The sequence below is a fragment of the Dasypus novemcinctus genome, chromosome 17 (assembly GCF_030445035.2).
Source record: "Dasypus novemcinctus isolate mDasNov1 chromosome 17, mDasNov1.1.hap2, whole genome shotgun sequence".
Taxonomy (NCBI): Eukaryota; Metazoa; Chordata; class Mammalia; order Cingulata; family Dasypodidae; genus Dasypus; species Dasypus novemcinctus.
Window position 1 is genome coordinate 96,823,666 of NC_080689.1, and position 14,861 is coordinate 96,838,526.

General features: G+C 41.6%; 1 long non-coding RNA gene across 2 annotated transcripts; it reads right to left on the minus strand.

Annotated features, from left to right (window-relative positions):
• Positions 1-909: 909 nt before the first annotated feature.
• Positions 910-11,224, minus strand: LOC131274100 (uncharacterized). Of its 2 annotated transcripts, XR_009181305.2 has the most exons (6): positions 11,098-11,224; positions 8,487-8,599; positions 7,863-8,056; positions 5,957-6,015; positions 1,445-1,503; positions 910-1,355 (listed from the first exon to the last, which is right to left on the minus strand). It is a non-coding gene; the product is annotated as an uncharacterized lncRNA (long non-coding RNA). The 2 variants fall into 2 exon arrangements; XR_009181306.2 differs by lacking the exon at positions 8,487-8,599 and having other exon boundaries at positions 11,098-11,213.
• Between the last annotated feature and the right edge of the window lie 3,637 nt (positions 11,225-14,861).

Sequence of the window (14,861 nt, forward strand, 5' to 3'; positions counted from 1 at the left end):
TGTCTACTCAGTGAGCAGCACAATGTCCCCATATACAGGAAGCCTGGGAGTGCATTTGTGAAATCTCAGTGTGAGCCCATTTGTAGGAGTCCAACATTTTTATGGTTTCAGTTCACATGTTGGCAAGATACTGGGTAATAAGATCATGGCATAATGTGGCTGACAGGTTTTTATGTGTATAGGCATTTTAAAAATCAGCTAACCAAATTAAAGGAATTTTTTTCTACAGGTTATTTCTAAAATAGTGCTTTTAAATGTAGGATGGCCAAGTATTAGTGAGTATTTGACAAATTTGAGGGAAAAAAATGTCAGAAGTTGAAGGCAGGCATACAAAGTATGATCTATGAATAACTGGAGTGCCTGAATGAGAAAACCAAAGCAAAGACATGAAAAAAATATTAAAAATTATAATTCCTTATTTTTCTGGAAAGAAATTCTTTGAAACCTTACACTGAGTATTGACTCAGAATGACTAATAGCAAGACAAATTCTAGCTAAAATTACTAGGGTGGAAAGGAAGAATGAAGTCTTTTGTGCATTAGAGTAAAGCAAGTGCATTATGAAAAGAACATTAGCATCTCATCATCAGTTTTGATAATACTTTGTGCCAGAAGAAAATGGGGTAATATATTTGTGGAAAGAAATGTGAATCATGGTGCTATCAACAGCAAAACTGACATGAAAGTGTAAACAGCATTGAAATCCAACTTCACTGGCTTGAAGTTGGGTAATATTGTTCCCATGATCCCTTTCAGGTGAGGGAACAGATTTCAGGAAGACATTGGTAGGAGGACAGATGTTAAGTCTTACATTTACAGTTATTGGTCCATTCATTCACTCTAACTTTGTTTAGGGTGCATATCTATCTATGTATTTATTTTATTCATAAGGATGAAGAAAAACAAGTAGTTGGAGAGATATTGTTTAATGTATTAACATCTAAAATTAAATGTCAAACCTATTTTTGAAATTCAGTGTAAGTCTTTGAAAATGAAAAATAAACTTTCCCTCAATTGGCTGATTAGGGAATTGGGTAAAAGGGGCTGAGCACTGAGGCATCTCCATTTCTTTGGTATTATATCCCCTCTCAGGCTCCAAACATCATATCGTCTCCAGATCCTCTGAGACTCAGGCTGAGGCCTCCAGCTCAAGGTCTTTGTGCTGTCAGTAGTGGGGATCACTGGGGAGGCATAGAGATGGAGGGAGGAGTTTTTCTGGAGTGGGTAACAGGAGCCAGAAGACACCTCGGATCATTAATTGTCTGCATTTACTTTGACCAGCCAGTTCTTGTTTCTACCTCCATGTTCACACAGAATGCTGGAAACCTCAGTTTCTCCTCAGTTTTGCTGATTTTCCTAAAGTGCCAAAAGAAGGTTAGGAAAGCAATGGAATGCACATGAACTTGTTTCCCTTCCTCTCTTTATCCTATCCACTCCACACTCACATTTCCTCTTCCTCTTCTTCCTGTCTTTTCATTCATTTCTTCAGTGTCTTCAGTGTATTCTAGGAAAAGAGAATTTATGAAAAGACACTTCTCTTCCTTGAACAGTGTAGACAGCTGCAAGGAAAGGAACCCACTTGATGACCATGTGCACATGTGCAGGAACACCCTGCAAGGGGAAAGCCCACCCCAGAACTAACTTCACAGGTGCTCCTTCCACTGGGTGTGGCCCAAAGCCTTTGACAACCAGCCCAGTTCCCTGCCTGGGCCATTCAGGCTTGTGCAAGCTGATTCAGTGATGCACATATGTTAAAACCAGGGCAATGCTAAGAAAAGAGGTAAAGAGGATGGGAGAAATTTATAGACATTGTTGTTCCCATGACCTCAACTTCCTGGATGAGACCACTTCCTTCAGGATAAGAATCATAAAATAAGGAACAGATAGAATGGAGAAAAGCTATAAAGAGGAGCTTATGAATAAGAAAGGGAGAGATTACAAAAAAGACAGAAAGAGGAAGGAAATTACATGCAAATTGTTGTTCTCTGTATCTGATACTTCAGAAGCTGTGAAGTAAGCCTCCTGGTAACCCGGGCAGTAATGGTGATCTATCAACCTTGTGAAAGGAAATGGGAAAGTTAGGGTTGAGGGCAGAACTCAAGCTCCTGTTGGTTATGTCAGGGTGTGGTCTTATCCCAGGACACAATTCTGTCCTCACCACCACACTCCTCTCCTAGGGCCTCAGTCACTTCACCTTGGCTGTGAAGGAGTGGGTCTAAGATTCCAGAGTCCCTTTCCCAGCTCTCAAATACTATACCTGTGGCCAGTGAGGAATGCCTGTATCCTCTAGTTCCTCTAAGAAGGCAGATACTCTCCATGTCTTTCTATACATGATGTTGTCTTTCTTCTCCTTTTTACCACCTTCACTACCTCTCTGCCTCTTTTCTCTCTCTGTATTACTGCCCATTTGCTTTCTCCTTGTCAACTTTCACCAATCATATTGTTCTATGATACAGGAACACTGGAGAACAATCCCTGTGCACATATTATTCCCATATTATGCTGCCACCCTCTCCAAAATATCAATTAGTCAATTAACCAATCCACTCTAACCAGGGAGCAACTATCAGAAGCATGGAGTTGAATCAGGTCTTGTGTTCTAGCCAGTCAACTCTGCCCTGTTCCCCACTCGACAGTCATGCCCCTCCATGTACCTTTCCTCAGTCTTGTCCAGGCACCCATCAGTGCTAGTACGTCAGTGGTTTGACGAATTCCCAAAATATTCCACTTATTTAAGTGGCCTGTCGATCCCCTATTATATCACTTTCAGACTAACTGAATACAGACAAGTTACTTTATCTCTAACCTTACAGTCAACCCCTCCAATCAGTTCAGAAACTTATAGGGATGCTGTGAGGACAAAGTGTCTTCCATGAACCTAAGGTCATACCAGTCTCAGGACAATCACTTGATTTATAGGATTAACGGTCACTATCACCCGCAGGACATGATTCAATTCCATGCGTCTGAGAGTTGCTCCCTGGTTTAAAATGGATTGGTTAATTGATCAATTGATTTACTGAAGAGGGTGGGCAGTGTAATATGGGAATAATCTGAGAGGAGCAGGGAACCCTTGGCCCTGCTTCCCAGAGACTCTCCAAGACAGCAAGAGCCAGTATGTGAAGCAAGCCTGGCAGGCCATTCACACAAGGCCTCCAGAAACCCAGCCAGGCTTTGGAATGTGTTGGAGAAAGAGTTGTACATGAACCTCTCAAATGGGAGCAATTTCAGGTTTTAATCTAATCCCAGGATTTTGGATTTGTGTGAGCAGTAGAGAATAGAAGGATGTTCAAGGATATGTTTCCTTTGATACCTTTCCAGCACCCAGGTGCATGTGTAGTCAGCTCAGAGCACATGTTCTTTATGTCAGAAAGGATAAAACATTAATGAAGTGCTACCAGACCGGTAACTACAGAGGGAGAAGACCTAATTCTCAACCACCACCTGGCACCCAGTAGAAGAACTTTGTCCCAAGTCTAGTTGATAGTCTGGGAGAGCTTGTGTCCTGCCAGATCCCCTCCATTGTAGGTCAACACCAAAACCTCATCTACACTCTCTTGTGCTTTATTCCCAAGAGCTGCTAACCAAGGAAAAACAAAGGCTTTGAGGATTGGTCTTATGGGAAAGTGAATCTTAAATAGCATAGCAAGGAAAGATGATTGCAAACACAGTACACTCAAAGAACATGATGATAATACTTCTTACTATTGTTATTAAATATGGAAAGAATAAAGCAGACCTCCATGTATATTTCCATTACTTTCTGATTTCACAGTCCCTTCTTCAGTTGCTAAAGTAGCAGTGTTACTAGACTGTTCCTGATAACCCACTCACATTGGATCCTATCTTGAGTGATATTACCTATCTGGATTGTCATTTTCATCACTGCTGGTGGAGTCATACCTCTGATCCACAAACCAATCTTTAGGAACACAAACATCTACAAGAAAGTTTTTAGAGAATGTGGCACACCCATCCCTTCCTTCTCCACTTGATGGCTTTCTGACTACCCAAGATCACCACAGGTTCTTAGACCATCTCTGGACTCTGTGGAGTCAGAGGCCTTCAATAAGACATTATAAATGGTTTGCAAATGAGCGAGGTGGAGAAAGAATCCCCTTTTAACTATTTACTTTCCCCATTTTGATGGATCATTAAAGCTCTTATGTCCAAACTTATCACCCTGAAATTCTGACTGTTCTGGAAATACTCTGTATTAGATGAGTTCAATGAAAAGACCAATGGCAGGCTCAGAGCTGCTGCCCGGGAAAGTGTATTGTGAGGATGGAAATGTTCTTTCTGCATCATCCATGCCATAGCTACTAGCACAAATGGCTGTTGCGCTTTTGAAAAATGGATAATGCTACGTTGTGCTGCAGATGCCCTGAAGGTGTGGTGCTCAGTAATAAGAATTGAAATCATGAATGTTCCAAACTCATAGACAATTCGAGATCCCGCCATGCCAAAGAGATGTGAACAAAGTGTATAGAATTTGGAGTCAAAGCACTTAATATCTCCAGAATATGGTTTCCTATTCTCTAGATGTGAAACTCGAAAATTCATTCACCTCTCAATCCTTCCATATCTCATATGTTTTGAAAAAGTCAGATATGGCTGCTTTTCTTTTATCATGACCAATCAAAATGCCATGATCAGACTTTAAAGGCTTACTAAGAGGTGAGATTTATTACTAAATGAAGACTTATTATGAAGTCTTAGTAAGAGGTGTTCTCTAATACAATTTTTTTAATCTTTTTTTTTTTTAAAAAAAGATTTATTTATTTAATTCCCCCCCTTGCCCGGTTGTCTGTTCTCTGTGTCTATTTGCTGCGTTTTGTTTCTTTGTCCGCTTCTGTTGTCATCAGTGGCACGGGAAGTGTGGGTGGCGTCATTCCTGGGCAGGCTGCACTTTTCTTTTGCGCTGGGCGGCTCTCCTTACGGTTGCACTCCTTGCGCGAGGGGCTCCCCTACACGGGAGACACCCCTGCGTGGCGCGGCACTCCTTGCGCGCATCAGCACTGCGCATGGGCCAGCTCCACACGGGTCAAGGAGGCCTGAGGTTTGAACCGCAGACCTCCCCTGTGGTAGACGGACGCCCTAACCACTGGGCCAAGTCCGTTTCCCACAATTTTATCCATTTACAGTTCTGTCAACATTTTCCTGAAGGGTAATGGGGTATTCTCCTGGTTTACTGAGGTATATTTGACATACAATAAACTAAACATATTTAAAGGATAGAACTTGATACAATTTTGACATATACCCATGAAGAAATGAAGCTGGCATTTTTTTAAACAGAAAGCTGACATTAGCAACTTTTTAGTGTTAGAGAAATCTAGGAAAACACACAAATGGACACACGTTCTCACACATGCACCTTGAGAATCATACACACACACATCAGGAAGCTTCTTTCTGTGGAGAGGTTCTCTAGACAAAGCCAACAAGGAATTTTCATTGATCATCATCTAGATTTTTCCTCAGCAATTGTGTGATGAGAGAATACATACTATTGTTGCTTGCTCTTGGAGCCACCTGTAGTTGCAGAAAAGAAAACACTATAACGATCACAACTTGCTATGTTGTGTTTGTAGAAGGCTTTAGAAAACCAGATGGGAAAGAGGGTCAAGTCAAGGAAACCAAAAAGCAAGTGAGGGGACACCTGAGGAGAAGGCATGAGCTTTTCCTGTGTGATGTATCTCTCCATTTTGGTTGGCATTTAAAAAATTCTTAATCCAAGAAGAAGATATGGCTGCTAAGGATAAACGTCCTTTTATAATCGAATGCTTCCATTCGTGGTTGTCCTTTTGAAACAGAGATCGGCAGGTCAAAACAGATGCCAAGTGAACACAGTCCCCACCAAGGAAATTGTACATATCATCTGTAAAGTAATGGTCAGCTTTAATTGAATGGAAAAAGAAAAATACAGAAAGCAATGGTTCTAAAGGGAAACTTACCTTGGAATTAGGTGGGGCTTCCTCTACTGCCCTGGCTCCCAGGTATTTTAGCAGGCCCTCTGGGGGAGTGAGGAGGATAAAGAGTAATAGTCAGTTCATTGGAAGTGTTGCCCTTGGAGTACTCTGAAGTTTTGCTTGACATGGACAAAGGGTTAGAGTAATATGGAGCAGGTATTTAACAAGGATAGTGTGAGCTGCTGATGAGTGGAAAAAGGATAGCAAAATGGAGGTGGAGGAATAAAATGGGATGCAGTCCTTGACTTTGTAGCTAATGACATCCCAAAGCAATGTGAAATAATCTAAAAAAGTTACCAAATACATGTCATTGTTCAATGATGGATTATCATTCCTCCTGCCATTTTGAAGTCCTACTAAAATGCTACTATCACCTTGTCCTGTTACAAAATCATCAGTATCCATGGTTCCACATATGTCATCTCTCTCTTTTTTTTTTTTTAAAAGAGGTACCAGGGATTTAACTCTGAACCTCATTCATGGGAGGCAGGCACTCAACAACTGAGCTATACCTGCTTCCCATTTTTCATCTTTTGTATAGGATTTTTTTCTCTATTTTTTAAAAAATGTTACATTCAAAAAATATAAGAGGTCCCCATTTACCCCCTACCCCCCTCACCCCACTCCTCCCACATCAACAACCTTTTTCATCATCATGGGACATTCATTGCATTTGGTGAAAACATTTTGGAGCACTGCTGCACCACATGGATAATGGTTTACATTGTAGTTTACACTCTCCCCCAGTCCACTCAGTGGGCCATGGTAGGACATACAATGTCCAGCACCTGTTTCTGCAGGATTTTGCTGTTATTTGTACATGAGCATTTTATTAGCTTTCTAAAGTTTAATAATAGGGTAATTGTTTTAAAGACATTTTATTTATAACTTTATTGTGGGACTGGATTCAAGTCTAGGCAAAACATTCTGTTTTATGTTTTTTTAATCCTTTATCATAAAGATACTCAGTTATAGAAGATTTGAAGATATTTAAATACTGCCACTTAAAAATTGACCACTATAAATCATGTAGTATTTTTCCTTCCAGTCTTCCTTTTCTATACCTTGAATGCTTATTCATTGAATGTGATGGATGTCCATCTTTATACTATCCAGGCACCAATTTGATAGCTCATTATTAAGGGGAGACATGAGTTGAGTGCTAAGGCTCTAATGCAGTTATAAAAATTGCAGCAAGGATGATATACACCAGATCAATAGCCAAATGGTAACTTGAGTTCTTATTGGTCACTGTCCCTAAGGCATGCAGCAAACAGTGCCGAGCATTTCTAGGACTCAAGATGCTGATGTTATGAAATACGCTAACATCTCCCAGTTCCTATCTGTTTGGGCTGTAGTGTGGAGGACTGACTTGGGTAAACCAGATTGTGCTTGCAATCATTCAGAATCTGAGCTGAAAAGGCATGTGGACTTTTTAATGTGCATTTCACCCTATGTCAATTCACAGTCTGCACTCAGTTTCCCGTGCTGGCATGGTGTAGAATCATCGCATGGCCAAGTGATGGGGCTAGATTATGGCTATAGCATCAGGATCAGGGACACTCATGTTTGAAATTGTAGGCTAATTGTCTCTGCACCTCCGTTCTTCTTCAGAAGAGTGGGAATAAACAGTCATAGTATGGTTGTGTTGAAGGTTGAATGAGTAAATATATGTAAGGGGTGTAGTAGTGGTTTTTTTGAGAAGTTGACACTGGCAATTGTGCTATATAGATGGGAAATAGCTTCTCCACCCTCACCTTCACAATCTCATCTCAAAGACTCTAACATAGATATCTCCAGCCCTGGTACACAAACCCTCACCACCTAAAGGGAATACAGATGGCCATCACTTAACCCAGAAAATAATCACATCCCCATTCCTCATTCTCACCTGGAAGCTGGAATCAGGGTGGTTCTTCAGAGTAAAGCAAGCACACAGTCCCTGGGAATTGAACCCAGAACCTCATACATGGAAAGCAGGTGTTCAACCACTGGGCTACATCAGCTCCACCCTGGTTTTTTAATTATCTAGATTTTTTCTAAAGTTCAAAAATGCATACCATTTTCTCTTGTACCTGAGGCCACCTGTAATTATATTAAAGAAAACTCAGGATCAGATCATGCTGTGTAGTGTTGACACAGATCTTTTGCACTTTTGGTACAGATGGGAAACAGTGGTTGAGTGAAAGGTCCCATAAGTAATTGTAGCAGACACACATGGAAAGATACAAACTTTTCCTAGCTAATGCATCTCTCATGTCTATTTTGGTTGGCACAAAAAATTCTTACTCTTAGAAGGAAAAAATGCTGCCAATTAAAAAGCCCATATACTTGATTCCCTGCTCTTGCTATTTGTAAATAACAACTTGACACAGTAATAGAATACTCCTTAAGTAAGGAAATTGTATATGTCATCTATAATGTACACGGTCAGAATTTTCATATCTGAACTCAATTGAAAATGAAAGGAATAAGTAAAGTGACAATTTTCTCAGACAAAGAAAGGCAACCTTACCTTGGAATTAGATGGGGTCTCCTCATCTGCCCTGTCACTAGGTGGTTCCTCCATCAGGCCAAGGTCTCTCTTTAAAAGGTGGTACACATTCTAATAGTGTTTAAGTGCCCATCCTGTGCTGACCAAAAATAATTTGCTTGCTCACAAAAGCCAAATTGATTGTTAGGGAGGCATCCCCCACTTAAAAGAGCTCATTATCAAAGTTGAATTTTAAAAGTCCCATTCAAGTAATTGCCAAACAAATAAGTTCTCCCTATATACAAAAAAAAAAAAAAAAAAGGCCAACAGAAAGGCCTTCTATCACCAGGCCAAACCAGAAGAAAAATGTTCAAGTAAACAAACAGGACTGCTGTTCTGTCAAAATGCCAAAGTTCAAAAGTCACCCCTAAAAGGTCTAGAACCTCAACCAAAAAGAGGCATGTTCAGAACCAAGAGGACTCACAGACAGGAACTCAGGGCTTTGGGGGAGATGGCAGAGCTAAAGGGGCTTTTGCCTTTACCATGCTTAAATCCAACAGTAGCTCCAGAGTCAGGTTGGTAGGACTTAGAATCCTGTTTCTAACACTATGTAATGTCAACTGAGAAATAAACTAAGCTGCAAGGCAACAAAGGCACTTATTTAGGGTCTTAGGGTTGCAATTAGGGGAGCACAGATTCAGGTAGCAATCCAAATCATGTCCCATCTTTGTATTTCCAGGCAAGGGGCTTTAAAGAAGACTTGAGAAGTTGTTTGTAGTTGTAGTGTATTTGGGGTATTCAGTATTCTGTATTGTCCTTCAGGTTAGATAGTTAACTGAGTTCTTTATCTTGTGTGTGTGTGCGTGTGTATGTTTTAATGGTCAAAGACCAGAGAAGAAATACTTTCAAATATTAGCATTGGAGTATGGATGTGGCTCAAGCAGTTGAACACCTGCTTCCCACATGGGAGGTCCTAGGTTTGGTTCCCGGTACCTCTGAAAAAAAAAACAAAAACAAAACCAACCAACCAACCAACAATCAAACAAAAGAAACCAACTCAGGGGAACCGATGTGGTTCAGTGGTTAAGCACTGGCTTTCCACATACATGAGGTCTCAGGTTTAATCCCCAACCCCAGTACGTTAAAAAAAAAAAAAAATAGCTTTGGTATTTTTTCAGCGGTGAGCTTGTGATTTTGATTCTCTTTGCTATGCCATCTGAAGTTTCTTAAATAGTATGTTTAAGTTGCATAGAGAAATAACTATTTTGAGTGCTAATGACACCTGTAAAAGTGAAAAGGTCGAATGTTCTTCTGAACACTTGCCTTGAATTGCTTTTCTAATGCCTTACCCAGCATGTTTTTGACAGCAGCTGTTATGTTCAAGGCCAGAAGATGAATGTGATTGGGAACGTGGACATTGATTGGAATTACATGTTCAGGGCTGATTCCTGACTCTGCTTCATGTCAGCTGGGAAATTTACTCAATTGTCTGTGTCTCATTTCCAGATCTGAAATACTGAGCTAGTACCATTGGCCTCATCGGCTGTCCTCAGAATTAAGTAATGGTCCTGGCTCAAATTAGAGACACAATCCATATTAATTTATTGATATATCTAGTGCTCTTTTTCTTATTATTCACCTGTTTGCTCAGTTACTTTTCTTCATATGGTAATTCATAACTGTAATGTATAAGTATTGTGAGACAAAAGTCATCCTAAATTCCAAGAGCAATACCCACAGTGGAGTTATGACCTTTTTCTACGCTCCCAGACAGATATTTATGGACACCAAAGGCAGACTGGATAAACTGGGGGCACAATAATAGTGAAGTTGGCACACTGTTCTTATGTTGTGCTAAAAACTTCTGCCAAAGGACTAGGCCCAAACTGAGTGTGAAATACTAAAATATCTGTCTGGAAGACCAGAGCATGGAATATTGGAAACTACTTCACAACAGTTGTGAATTAAAGGCAGCCAAGGCGTCTTTTGTTGTTGTTGTTGTTGTTACTGTTTTCAGGAAAGTTTATTACCAACCCCTTAGGAGGGCACTACAAATAATGGGGTTAGAAACCCAAACCAAACCCTGAAACACTTGAAAACAGGCCTGCTAGAGAGCCAGATGGCCCCAAGTCGTCAGGGAAAGGAAGTAAAGGAGAGGCATTCTAGATGGTGACCTACCCTGGAGCCTGAGTCTGTATATTAGTGTGACTATTCTGGGGAAACGGGGGGGGGGGGGCAAGAAATCCTCACCTCCATAACCCCAGTGTTGCCCTGGATCGTGGCGAGGAAAGGCAGAAGCAAGCACTGAGGGCACAGACCTTACTGAGTCTAATCTTGGCATCACTGCCTCCAAAACTGTGAGACAATAAACTCCTTTAAGCCAACAAATATGTGTTATGTGACATGTCAACCATGGTGTACTGAAACAGTTCCTTTGAAAAATCCTCTTGCTCCAAAGTTCCTGAGGGGAAGAATTGATGCCCTGGAGGAGGTGGCTCACCCACAAGAAGAGTACCTATCCTGACCCAGCCTCCTGTCTCTACATTTCCATCCTTGATGCAAAATATGAGGTAGTTTCCCCCACATAAAGGCCTTCTGAAGTATCAAGGATGTTCAAATATTTGGCCCTCTTCCCCCAGCATCTTCACAATACCTTCTGTCTCATGTGAGTCTTCCTGGGGGTTGGACTACCATCCCAAGTGACCAGTGGTCTGCTTGGCTCCTCTACTGGCTCAGAACCTAAGACATTCCAGACCAACTGCCAGATAACAGCTATGCAAAGAATTAGCTTCACCTTTAACTGAACTACTCTGGAAGAACAGTTAATGCTCATCAACTGGCAAAGTCACCCACCTGACTGAGGTTTGGTGAGTTAATGAATGAAGTCTCCCTGTTCCCAATTATCTCCCTGACTAAATATTTGAACAACTCTCTTAGTGTGGAGTCCGTACCGTCCCTGCTGAAGTCTTTCTCATCCTAAGAGTACCCTTTCTGGAAGATATGGGCGTGAGACTTTGTGGTTCTGATATGTATTTTACTGATCACTAGTGATGTTGAATGCATTTTCATACTCCTGCTCATTCTGAACTCACTGCAGAAATTATGATTTATGATTTACAGAGAGGGGACATGGTGAATCATTTGTACTCTGAGATGTCCACATCCTTAGAGAACCCAATCCTGCTGAGAGTAATCTCAAATCCCCAAGGGAGAACAAACACACAGCCCTGTTCTCAGAAATGCTTCATGTTCCTGCATCAAGAGTCCCCACTAGACTTAGAGAAGAAAGATGGGGTTTTCACCATGAAGAGGGGGTTTTCACCCCCATACTCCATGAAGGCCAGTATCCCTCAGAGGACCCCAGAAATTCTTACATATCTAGGTCAGCCAGATCTCAACCAAAGCCCTCTTCATGTTGTATCAATTAACCCAACCCAGTCTCACAAGAGAGAATGATGCTTCCACCATGAGTTTTCACAAGGCATTATCTCTTTTTAGGAGCAATGACAACAGCAGATATGTAGACAATGAGGACAATAGTGAGCTTTCAGAAAGGAACACATCAAGAGCCCACTACATAAAATGCAAAAGATGACCAGTTCTATTCAGTAAACTCACGACAGCCTTGGGATTCAACTGATCATCCAGTCCTTTTTTGTATCTCACCCCATCTACCTTCTGAGTATTCAAAAGATAGAGTTACAGATGTGAAAATGCAAGATTTGCAGTGAACCCTCTTGAAGTGGGCTGGCGGACGAAGTGGATATTTTGGTGTGAATTCATGATGTTGATTCCATAAATAGATACAGGATTAACTACAAGGCAGTTAGACTGGAAGTTTGCATGGTGTTGCCTGTCTAAGCTGGACTCAGTCTTCCTCCACCCCCAGTGCATTGTTGACTGTGAAGTGCTGCTTTCTTTTCCAAGTCTAGAATCAGAATAGTGACTTCATTGCCTGAGGGTGAAACATCAGAGGGTTCCCTTGCTTCTGTGGCAGCTGAGGAATGTCGCCTTTATGGTGACTGGATTTGATTAAGCAATTCCTTGAATTCCTTGAATCTATTTTACCCCAGAGATCACATCGAAACCCCTTTCTCTCTGGATCTTCCTCTGGGGTACCACAAAAGCTGACAAACTAGACCAATGGCCATTCTGACTTACCTTCCTTGTGGACCTCTGGGGCAGCCTGGAGGGGGCTGGGGCTGAACACCACTCCCTCTGCAGCGGTGGGAAGCAGGTGTATGAGCTTGTGAAGGTGCTTGCTTTGGTGCATGAGGTCACAGGAGTGGTCTGGAAGTTCTGGAGGGAGGTGCTTTCTGAGCTTTGAGAATGGAGGTTTCTCATCAGAACCCAGGCCTGGGGAGGAAGGAAGAGAACCATCCACTGACCCCCAGAATAGATGCACTCCCAGTGCCATAGGAACCTGTCTCTGACTTCTGACTGCTCCTTAGCTGCTCCTTAGCCAAATATGTGCAGGATGAAGGCACATCAAAAGCTGTGGCTCAGCCCCCTGGCTCCTCTGGCAAGTCTGGACTTTCTGATGCTGGAAGATGGAGTTTGTCACAAGGGAGACAGGACCCATTGGGAGACACAGCCACCATCCTCTACTCTGGCATCAGCAAAGTTGGCATCCACATGGGACAGGGTGCCCTCGAGCTGACAGCAGAAACAGGTGAACCATTGGGCTCAGATGCTTTGGAGCCTGCTGAAGGTGGCATCTTTGGGGTTAGGGCCTGTGAATCCCCCACCTTATCCCCTGGGGGACTGGGGAGAGCCACTCAGATCTAAAGAGCAGAAGGCACCAGTCCTGTTGTGGTGGAGGTGACTATGGTGGGGGGAAGGACAGGCTAGGAGAAATGGAGTTACCATCGGACCCAGCAATCCTGCTTGTAGGTATTTGTCCAAGAGAGTTATTTTTCACTTAATAACTTGTATACTGATGTTTTAGCTACTTTATTCCTATCTCTTAGAAAAAGGACCATTTGGGTTATACAATTTTTCTGGAATTCCTTTGGAATTCTTTTTTAGTGGTTGCTCTGAGAATAATACAGGTATCACAGTCTAAAAGAATTAATGTTTTACCCACCCAACTAAAATGTGGACACCTTACAGCCATAGGAATCATTTAATCCCCTCTTTGCTGAAGTGGTCTTCTAAGTTCCCAGTCTAGGGTATAACTTCTGCAAACATTTTGTATTTTTATAATTTTTCAAAATTCATTCATATATTTAACAATTTAACAGTTGGAAAAAAGTTATTCTTTCTCCCCAGATACTCACCATTCCTGATCCACATCTTTTATTCCTGAAGTTGAAAGCTTCCTCCTTGAATTATTTCCATTTAGCCTGAAGTTCCTTTCCCATCTTTGTAGAGCAAGTCATCAGGTGATGAATTCACTTGTTTTTCCATCCTCTCCTTCTGTCTTTATTTTGCCTTTAAACCTTAAGCAACTTTTGATGACTGCAGTATTCCTGGTTGAGGGTTTTTTCTTTTAGCCCTTTAATGATGTTTTTTCACTCTCTTGTGGCCTCTATATTTTCTAAAGAGAAATCAAAGGCCTTCAAATTGTTATTCTTCTACAAATAAATTGTCAAATTTTCTGACTCCTTTCAAGATGTTTTTCTTCATCTTTAGTTTTCAGCAGTTTGATTATGATGTATCAGGGTGAGATTTTGAGCCCCTTGGATCTCTCTTTCATAGAGTAGTGTTCAGTCATTTCTTCCCTTACCTTTTTATTGGCACCAGCCTCTTTCTGCTCAACCCAGTCTTTCAAATGAATATTAAAACTTTTAGTATTGCCCCACAGATCATGAGGCTCAAGTTTTGGATCAATTCTCTCTTTCTCACTCGCTCTCTTTTCTCAGATTATATTATTTCTACTCATCTAAATTCCATCTCACCAATTCATTCATCCCTTACTTGTCTTCTCTAATTGGGATTGCTCAATGAATTTTTTAAAATTTTCTATAACTTTATGTCTAGATCAAAAGTTGTCATTTACATCTTTTCTTTGTTTCTTTTTCTCTGCTGAGAACTCCTATCTTTCCACTCAGTGAAAGAGAATGCCCTTTGATGGAGTTGGATGGAGATGTGACCTCTCTACACACGCCTTTTCTGTCAATTTCACTGAACCTGTGGTTGGGGCTGGGGTTGGTGTGTGCTCAGGAGGCTTGGGTCTCTGGACCATGTGCCAGCTGGGCCCTGAGCCTCAGCAGAGTAGCAATACCTACTTTCCAGTTCATTGGACTTACCCAGGTCAGCTAAAAGGGAGGTGAGGCTAGCCAACCACCACACCAGGGTACCAAGAGAGTCTACAACTGCAAATGGGATAATACAGTCCATCAGCCATGTGGGCTGTAAGCCCCCTCTCAGTTTATACTTGGAGTGGACATTTGCCATCCCGGGGCCCACAAGATG